Genomic DNA, 9,885 nt, shown 5'->3' with positions numbered 1-9,885 from the left:
AAATATACGTTAACATGCTAGTAATGAACTTAGTAGTGTAAATACACTTCACCATGAATGCCTTTTTTGTCTGCTTTTTGCTGTTTCTTGAGAGTGGCTCTAGCAAAAGTTTGTATTTTTATTGTACAGTAAATAGCACCAAATTGGATTTTAGTGCATCCTTCATTTTATTAACATTGAGGTAAGTCATAATAAAATCATTTGTGGTTGATATTCTGCAGTGTATTCATTAATGTTTTTATCAAAACAGCCAAGGCCACTTCATTGTTCTCTGCTAACTGAGACGTGCTGTGCATCATCATCTTCTCGTGTTCCGAATCATTGCCAGACTTTTGCTAATGCCACTGTGCTTCTCAGGTGTTTAAATGCTCTCTGCTTCTCCAAAGCTGTACTTTCTTTGTAACATATGCATCTCTAAAGCAATGAGCAGACCTTCTGCCTCATCCCTTGAGTCTTTTTATTCCTTAGTGTGATCCTCTGATAGCGGAGTTATTTGATCTCCTTGACAATACCCATCGCCTGCATTCTCTTTTCACTTAGTCCATCTTCAAAAGCCTGGAAAAGGATGCTGCCTTCTATTTCTTCTTCTGTCATTTAGGTTTTTGGCTGTTACTGGCCCATCTGCTTTGTTGTTCATAATGAAGGCCCAATTCTTTGGCTTTGATTTTCATTAGCTATCCCTTTCTCCCCATTACCTGGTATTGCTGAACTCAAGTACCACAAGCAGCCATTGAGAGCTCTATTTTCCCCTCTCTCTGTTTTCTCACATCCATTATCCTTTTTACTCTGCTATGTATATATTGGTATTAAATTGGTATTGAATATGCTATAGACAAGCATTCATATACATTTACACGTTTAAATGACATTCCACAGGAATTTAAGTGCCTTTTTTGCTTCAGCAAGAGACATCTTTGTTATGCTTGGTATATTAATCCATTTCAGAAATTGCATACAATTATGCAGTCAGAACAGCTTAGCACATATTTGTCTTCACTGACCTACAGTATATTACTAATAACTCATTATTCACAGCATCTGGAATACTTATGAAATTTTTACTCAAGTCAGATTTCATTTCTCAAGCATAATAAGCTTGAAATCTAGCTACATCTGTCATTTGGTGCACTCAGCCTGCACTCAGAACATGTGAATTGATTTGCTGCAGTGCGGTGCATCAGGCACTTCTCTGTGTTTTAATTCCCTTTCAACTTTGATGCAGCTTCTGCAACACACTGTTAAGCCAGAGAGGGTTTCTGATTTCCACAAAGCTGCCGATACCTTCTAAAAGTAATCAATGGCTTCTGAATAAACACTGACACTTCTTGTTCAATCAGCTGCTAAGCAGCAGGGACATATATTATGTAGTAAAGAGTGTTGGTTCCTGGCATGTTTAAATTAACCCTGATACTGACCCTGAACTTAAGGCCATTTTTATTGCATACTATCTACACACTACTGAAAAAAAAAAAAAATTAAATAAATAAAAAAAATACAACTCTCATATAACCTCAATTCTTTTCAACTGGCTGTACTGACACCCCCAAAAATGTAAATTATAGACAAAAACTGAGTGCAGATGGTTGTATTGTTTTCAGGTGCTATAAATATTTAGCTAGCTGAGAATGCAGCATTGACCCTACTGCTGTTTACACTAAATATTTAATAACTCCTGAATAAATGACAGTAATTGTTATTAGAATGTGGGGGTAAAATGTACTGTTCAACCAAACAAAGAGGAGTTTTCTTAGACTATAAACCATAAGATGATTGTTAACCAGTTATAACAAGAAAGAAAACCCCTCATAGCTATTAGTGGGAATAAAACACTTGCAAGCAACTTCCACTCTGGTCTCTTGAGGTGTTGATTAATTCCCAAAAGCAATGTCTTCTTAGTGTATGTTCAAATGGTATAGATTATAGGAATATTGTCACAAATATTTAGGCTGTGTGAACTATTTAATAAGCATTTGGGAAGAAGATTCTATCTTGTGTAGCAGTGTTCTTACTGCTGAATTATTTATTTAACAATCTGTCGATATTCTCTGTAGCTTAGTGTGGGGAGGCAATCAATCTGCAGGCCTCAGCATTGAGCTGTTCACTTTTCTGCCACTGGCCACAGTATGAGCTCTCTTAATTTAACCATCTGAATCAGAAAGAACTGACATTGGCCTTTGGGTGAACACAGAAAGCAGTATGAAGTTCAAAAATTTGCAAATTTGACCTAAACCATTGTTAGTTGTGAGTGAAATCCACAGTTTCTATTATTTAAAGGTGGAAGCAATTTCCCAGAAATTCACTAAGCAAGATTCAAGTTCCCAGGCACTTTCAAAGGAGTATGCCTGTTTGCTTATATATGCACATCTGTATCAGTTGTTTGAGTGTAAGAGTGGAACTGTTGTTCACAATGTTCCACTGTGGCAGAGGAAGAGCACAAATTAGTCTTTGCCTTTTTTCTGTGAGTAATCAACTGAGTTTATTTCCCATGGGGGAAAACTCACAGCAGTATGATTCAATTGCCTGCTTCAACAACCAATGCAGAAAACAAGCAGTTGTGGTGGTGTGGGACTTTCTCCTCAACCATGCAGTGTATCTGACATTTTTGCTAAATCTTATCCGTCTGATTACCAATACACTCTGTATCTGCTGCATCAAATGTTGGTGTCCTTGTTCACTTCTGCAATATTCAGACAAGATCTGATGTGGGTGAAGGCTTAAACAAAGCATGGAGCCTTAGTTATTGACTTTATATATAATATTTCAATATGTCATTTGTTATGCACCTAGAGTCTCATTTATCAAAGCATGTGTAGAACAAGTACAAAGTACTGCTATTACATTCTAGAAAGTTGTAATTGGTCACACATGCATAAGCACAACTGTACGCACCGGATGTTGATAAATCCTATACATTTTAAATTGCTCTGCTTAGGCATGGTCACACTTATTTGTCCCTTTAAAAGGAAGCTTTTATTGCCAGGTGTGTGTAATCTAGCCCCTGTTACATTATTTTTTGTCTTTTCCACTGCTGTATTTGGAAATGTAATATGATACAGCATGAGTGAATGTATGTGACACATGTGTAATAGTTGGCTGGGAAGTGCCAGACCTTGTTGAAATATGTTTGAAAGGTCTGAATGTGCACGGGGTAGCTGCATTTTGTTGGCCTCTAAAAAACAAGGGTTTTTTTTTTTTTCTCACTTTGAGCAGAGATCAACTAAAACTGCACTATGCAAACAAAATTAACTGATGAGCTACTCATCATCATTCTCAGCAACAAGTTTCCTGCGGTCCTTTCAAACACGTTCCCTGCTCAAAGCTGAGTGTGTCAAATCTTCAAGCAAGGCAAGATGAGCTGTTGTCTGCATCATTCCAATCAACCTTTACACATGCCTTTTATATGATTTTACTTTATATACTTTATCTGTGTTACCTGTCTTCACCTTGTTATGAGCACCATAGTCAGCAATTACTCTGTCAATCACTGTCACGAGTTCCCCTTTAAGCAGCGTGCTGTGGAGCATGTGAGCGCGCGTGCACGAGTGCGAGCACCTGCTTTTCCCTTGTGGACAATCGTGACATTTCGACACGTGCATTTGTTTATGCTTCTGTCATGTCTCCTCCCCTTCTGTCATTGGTTGTAGTTTCACGTGTGTCTGAATTGCCCTCAGCCGTCAGCCATTACAACGCTGATTATCTGCGCATATATACCGCGCGCCTCCCAGCACACAACGCGGAATATTGAATGAGTTATAGTAGATTAGTTTAGAGTCCTTACGATAGAGAACCACAGTCGTTTCATGTTTCATGTTTCATGTTTGTTAAGTTCAGGCTGGTTTCTCCGCTACCAGTCCCTCGCTGTTGTTTATGTTTCATGTTTGGTATATCGACCCTGTAGCCCGTGACCACGACTTTGATTCCTGCCTTGCCACGTTTATGCCTGTTTGCCGATCGTCTGAACTTTGCATGTTACCGGATTACGTTTTTGGATCACGTTCTGGATTTACCTGCCTGTGTGTCTCTCAATAAAACGGATGCACTTGCATCAGTCCTGAACTTCCTCACGTCATGAAACGTGACAATCACAATGACATAATTGACAGCAAGTTTGATGGGAGCTGTTCATAATCGGTGGGGTTCAAGCATACGCAGGTTCGGGAGTAGTTCAAAATATACATCATCATCATGCACAAGAATATCTTTATAAATCACACTATGCAGAGAAATGTGCATATGCATGGCTAACACACAAAATTATGCATATGGATGGTTGATAAATGAGATCCCAGATCCTTTCTAATTATTTATTTTATTGCTGGTGTTTCAGCATTTAACCAACAGTGGAATGGAATGGAATCTGTCAGAAGAAAATATAGATCTCAGTTTCCTCTTTTGAAATTTGTCATAACATTAGTTATGAGCGTTCGCTGCTCTTGGTTTAGTAATTTTCTTCGTACTCGTGTGCACATGTTGATCATCCATAAAGTGCATAGCACAACCTTGACACAGCTCATTTGCATGTAGTGATGCCCACAAAACTCCATAAAAGGTAAAGAGCGCAGACAGCTGGGAGCATGATATGAACAATGAGGGTAAAGACTGAAAGACAGACATGGAAGTTATTTTGACTCACTTTTATGCCAATAAAAAAATTTCGTAATAACTGATATTAATAATAATAAAAAAACAAGCACTAAATCTTCCTTCAGCTGAGGCGTTTGTTTATGGCTTACGACCGACCTCTGTTATACGCCACCATTTCTTTTGTCATAATTGAATGATTACTTGTATTTCTCTTAATTTATGGGTTTGTGCTGGCTTGCTTACTTTATTTTTCATATTCTTTAATTAATGGGAATAATATAAAAAAAAAACTGATTTTCACCAAATGTGACCTAGCATGAGGATGTGTTTTTGATGGAGAATCCAAAGCTGCTAAATGCTGTAAACATAAAAAAAATAAGCAATTTAAACTCAACAGCATATTCCTTATATAAAAGTGCATTAATCCAAGCAATCATATGATTTGAAATTGTTAAAGTCAAGGTTTACTTTAGTTAAATTTTTATGCATAGATTTCCATTTAGTGTAATATAATGACTTACTGACATTTTATAAAACAAATTACAGTATATGATGACATAATCGAGTTTGGCTACTGTGACAGCAGTTGTAGAGAGTTGGATAAATGTTAAGATTTTAAAAGGGGGCATTTTACAGCCAAATGTGTTTAAAAATGCTTTTAAGATAAAAGCAATTTAATATGTTAACATGATAATAGCAATGCATAACAAGTGAACATGATTATATTAAACCACTAGAAAAACCTGCCAATTTATTTTTCATAGAATTATCTACTCATTTTGTCTCAGTAAAAACACATACTTCATTTCAACAGTAAAAATTGTCTATTTTTGCTTTAATATGAGAGATTATCCATGATCTGTTGCAAATTATGGATCACAGCAAAAAAATAAATAAATAAATAAATAAGCCTGTAATAGTTGCTATTATTGTAATGACACAAAGGAGTGAGTCACACAGGATTAGTGGAGCAATTTGATGACTCTGCACATAAACACTGAGACCTATATTTTTCTATCCCTGCATTAAAATGTGGATATTAGAGTGGGCAAAGTGGTTCAGAGCACCAAGATTGCTTCAAAGCCTGCCAGATATGTCATAACGCCTACTTGGAGGACATGATTAAGTCTCACTTTGTCACTGATGCCTTAGGAATATGTTCTGCTGGTGTTACATGAACAATCAGGCAAATTTTACCAAAAGCAAAAAAATGGAATGTAAAAAATGAAAAAGAAAAAAAAATATTATTGAGCAGGGAATGAAAATACTTAATAATGTGATGTCATTTGTCAAGCCCATGTGTGTAATTTTTTTGAGGAAAAAACAGCCTCATATTAAAATTACACAGAGGAGCAGGTGTTTTATCCCACTGTACCCAGTTTTAATGTGGTTGTGTATATGCTGCAGAGAATGTGTGTGTGGATATTTGTATGTAGCATGTTGTAATGCTTGATTATATACTGTATATTGTCTTGTAATGTGTGTATATGCAGGTCTTTATCCTGAATCAGTGCCTTTTTTTGCCCCCGCATTAAATATTAATATCTTTCATGTAAAACGCATGTCAGCATTTAAAATGCTTCTTGAAAAAGTTTGTATGCTGTATGTCCTATGCTATGGTAGAGTTTTGAGGTTATTTGAGTGATCTTTTAAAAAAAAATTTATTTCTTCCTTCCTTTTTTTAATTCTGTATAATGTATTTGTTATATGGCGTCCAAGTATTTTTTCAATGTCCAATACAATGTGCATATAATCTATAATATAACTAAAATGAATAAAATCTACAGTACAAAAAAACAAAACATTAATAGTTAATGTGTATCCATAGTTATTCCTATTCATTTAGAATGCATTTTGTCATACAAATGGATTTCATACAGTGCTGTGAAAAAGTATTTGATTTCTTCAGTTTTTGTGTTTATCTCATACTGAATGCTTTCAGAAATTAAAACAAAATCTGAGATTAAACAAAGGCAACTTGAGTAAACACAAAATACAGTTTTTAAATGATAAGTTATTTATTGACACAAAAAAGTTATGCAATACCAACTGGGCCTGTTTGAAAATGTATTTGCCCCCATTATTACTAATTCCCCAAATCTATGAAATTGCATTCATAATGGGGTTCAGATTGACTAGACATAACCAGGCATGATTACTGCAAACCCTGTTCAATCAAATCAACACTTAAATAGAACTTTTTCAACAGCATGAAGTTGGTTAAAATGTCTTACCCAGTAACACACTATGCCAAAGTTGAAAGAAATTCCAGAAATAATGAGTAAGAATGTGATTGAAATACTTCAGTCTGGGAAGGGGTACAATGCTATTTCAAAGGCTCTGGGACTCCGAAGAACCACAGTGAGAGCCATTATCTCTAAAATAGAAAAACTCAGCACAGTAGTGAACCTTCCCAGAGGTTGCTGATCTTCCAAAATTCCTCAAAGGGCACAGCAACGATTCATCCAGGAAGTCACAAAAGAGCCAAGGACAACATAATTTTGCCAAATAACACTTTGATGATCCTCAAAACTTTCAGAGAATGTTCTGTGGATTGATAAGTCGAAAGTGGAACTGTTTGGAAGACAGGGATGCTTTGCTGCTTCAGGGTCTGGGCAATTTGCAATAATTGTGGGAAACATGATCTCTACCAGAAAATCCTAGAGGAGAATGTCCGGTCTTCAGTCCGTAAGTTGAAACTCAAGCGCAACTGGATTATGCAGCAAGACAATAGTCCAAAGCATAGGAGTAAGTCCTAGTCATAGAAGTAAGTGAAATACTGATCTCCAGTTATTGGAAGCATTTGGTTGCAGTTATTGCAGCTAAAGGTGGCACAACCAGATTTTAAGTTTAAGGGGGCAATTAGTTTTTGATATGGGTGATTGGAGTTGGGGAAAAAAAAATTTGCTTCAAATAAATGAAGCAATAATTCAAAACTGTATTGTGTTTACTCAGGTTGCCTTTGTTTTATGTTGTATTTTGTTTGAAGATCTAAAACTATTTAGTATAAGATAATACAAGAAATCAGTATGAGGCAAATACTTTTTCACAGCACTGTACATTTTCAAGTTTTATTTGAAAAATACATGGTAACCTTAATGATATGAGTGCCATGTGCTCCACTGTTCTTCATCACACAAGGAATAATGGCCAACATTAACCAGAGCCAACAACAATTTAATACACATCCAGAATCAGAAATAATACTGCAACACAGTATTGTTGTTATAATGCTGCAATAATGCAGCAGTCTGGCATGCATTCCTGAATATGTATGATGCAATAATGCAGTAATATGCAATATACAATAATGCAGCAATCTGGCATGCATTCCTGAATATGTATGAATATGATGCCAATGTTTTAAAAAATTGCTGTAAATGTATTTTTCAGCAAAATACAGTTTTATTACATTACAGTATTGTACTGTATACAATTAGAGCAGTATATTGGTTTACACTCAAATAGCAGAAAATGTAATGCATAGTGAGATAGCTAATGTTTTAGGACTACAAGTTAATGGACAATAATTTATAAAAATGACTTGCTAATAAAACTGAGAACTGAATGACATGATGCCTTCTCACATATAAGTACTTGGAGAGAAGTACTTTTCACAAGCTCTTAATTGTGACCTGGATGTAAGCACTCAGGGAGAAATACATAGATTTTTTTTAGATACTGGGATTTTCAATAGCCCACAACCTTTAAAGTCAAGCACTTGCCTATAATCCTGAAAGAACTGAGGGGTTAGAAAAAGCCCTGCATCATGTTTAGACTCAAAATATAATTGTATACTTCTAACATAACCATGCCAGTACAACAATGTAATAAATACTAATAACTATAATCAAGACACCCATAATCCCTAATGTAATACATTTTCAAATGTGTTTTAACCTTCCAGAGATTTACATGCCACAATGTTGACCTGTCTCCTTTAGAGTCTGAAGGATATATTAGCTCAGAGTAAGCGCCTCTTAAATACAGTCATCCTGAAGTTCAGCTTCATTCTAGATAACAATAAATTAATTACCTCTCTGAGGAGGTGTGATATTTGTATGTATATGCCTGTCATATACAGCATGGATCTGACTTACTAAATTTTCAGGCATTTTTTTTTTTAAGTTAAATAACTCTACATGCTTCACCACTGTCAACAGTACATTTCACTGGTCTCATGGAAAGATGTTCAGAGATGACTGCCATACTCACCTCATCAGGAGAACCTGTAAATAGTGATTCCCATGTAGCAGCAGGGCAGACATCCAGGAGGGACACACCTCTAAGTATTGCCAATGAGGTGTTGTAATGAATAATAGCTCAGTCCTGAAGACTATAGATGTGGCAGACTCCACATCCAGGACACTTTGAATAAAGCTCTTCTCCACTTAGTGACTATTTCACTCCGGTCTCCGATAATCCCAAGTATGGATGGATGGACAGATGGAAGGGACCACATCACAGATGCACCACAAATGCACCACAGCACAGACAGATATAAAGATAGTAAAACAGATAAAACTCACATCAGTCTGAAAAGCACTATATATTACTATGCAAGGTTGCTTCAACCTTTCATTTAGCACATAACCAGCTGTGAGAAAACACCTGAATAGCTTTTTTGTGTTCCCTAAAACCACCTTGCAAAGTTCTCAAAAGGTTGGAGCTGATTCTGAATGACAGGGAACACTGGTGTTTATCTAGTATTCATAGAACCACAGTTACAGTCATATAGTCATCCTCACCTCTCTTAACTGCTAGGTATGGTGAAAATCACCTGGATAACCTATGCCACAATTGATGAAGAACTCACCTTAAGACTGGAAAGATGTTCAGAGATGACTGCCATACTCACCCTACTAGGAGAACCTAAATATGGTAAGCAGGGATTACCAGGTAGCAGCACAGCAGACATCGTGGAGGGGCAGTAGAAGGGACCTCTAATTATTGCCAACGAGGAGGACACACCTTTTGTAGAGTGGCCTGTCACGGTAAGGGCCTGCCTGTAGACCAAGGTAATGATCTACCATCTGTTTCCTCAGGTCCACATAATACCATAGGGCACATTCATAGAATGCTGCAAGATCAATATTTTGGTTAACAAAAGTAATATTACAAAATCACTCTGGAATCAACTGGCCAGGAGTGCATGCAAGACAAGCTTATTGCTAAGGCATATAATTCTCCCATTGTTTTTGCTGAAGCACTATTTAGAGAGCCCAATTTTAGTACAAAATCCTAGTACAAGGGTGAAATCCCATGCTGGTTTCTTGGGGGAGCATGGCACATAAAGGTATC

This window comes from Ictalurus furcatus, chromosome 24 (genome assembly GCF_023375685.1).
Source record: "Ictalurus furcatus strain D&B chromosome 24, Billie_1.0, whole genome shotgun sequence".
In the NCBI taxonomy this organism is placed as follows: Eukaryota; Metazoa; Chordata; class Actinopteri; order Siluriformes; family Ictaluridae; genus Ictalurus; species Ictalurus furcatus.
Note: the sequence above shows the minus strand (reverse complement) of the source record.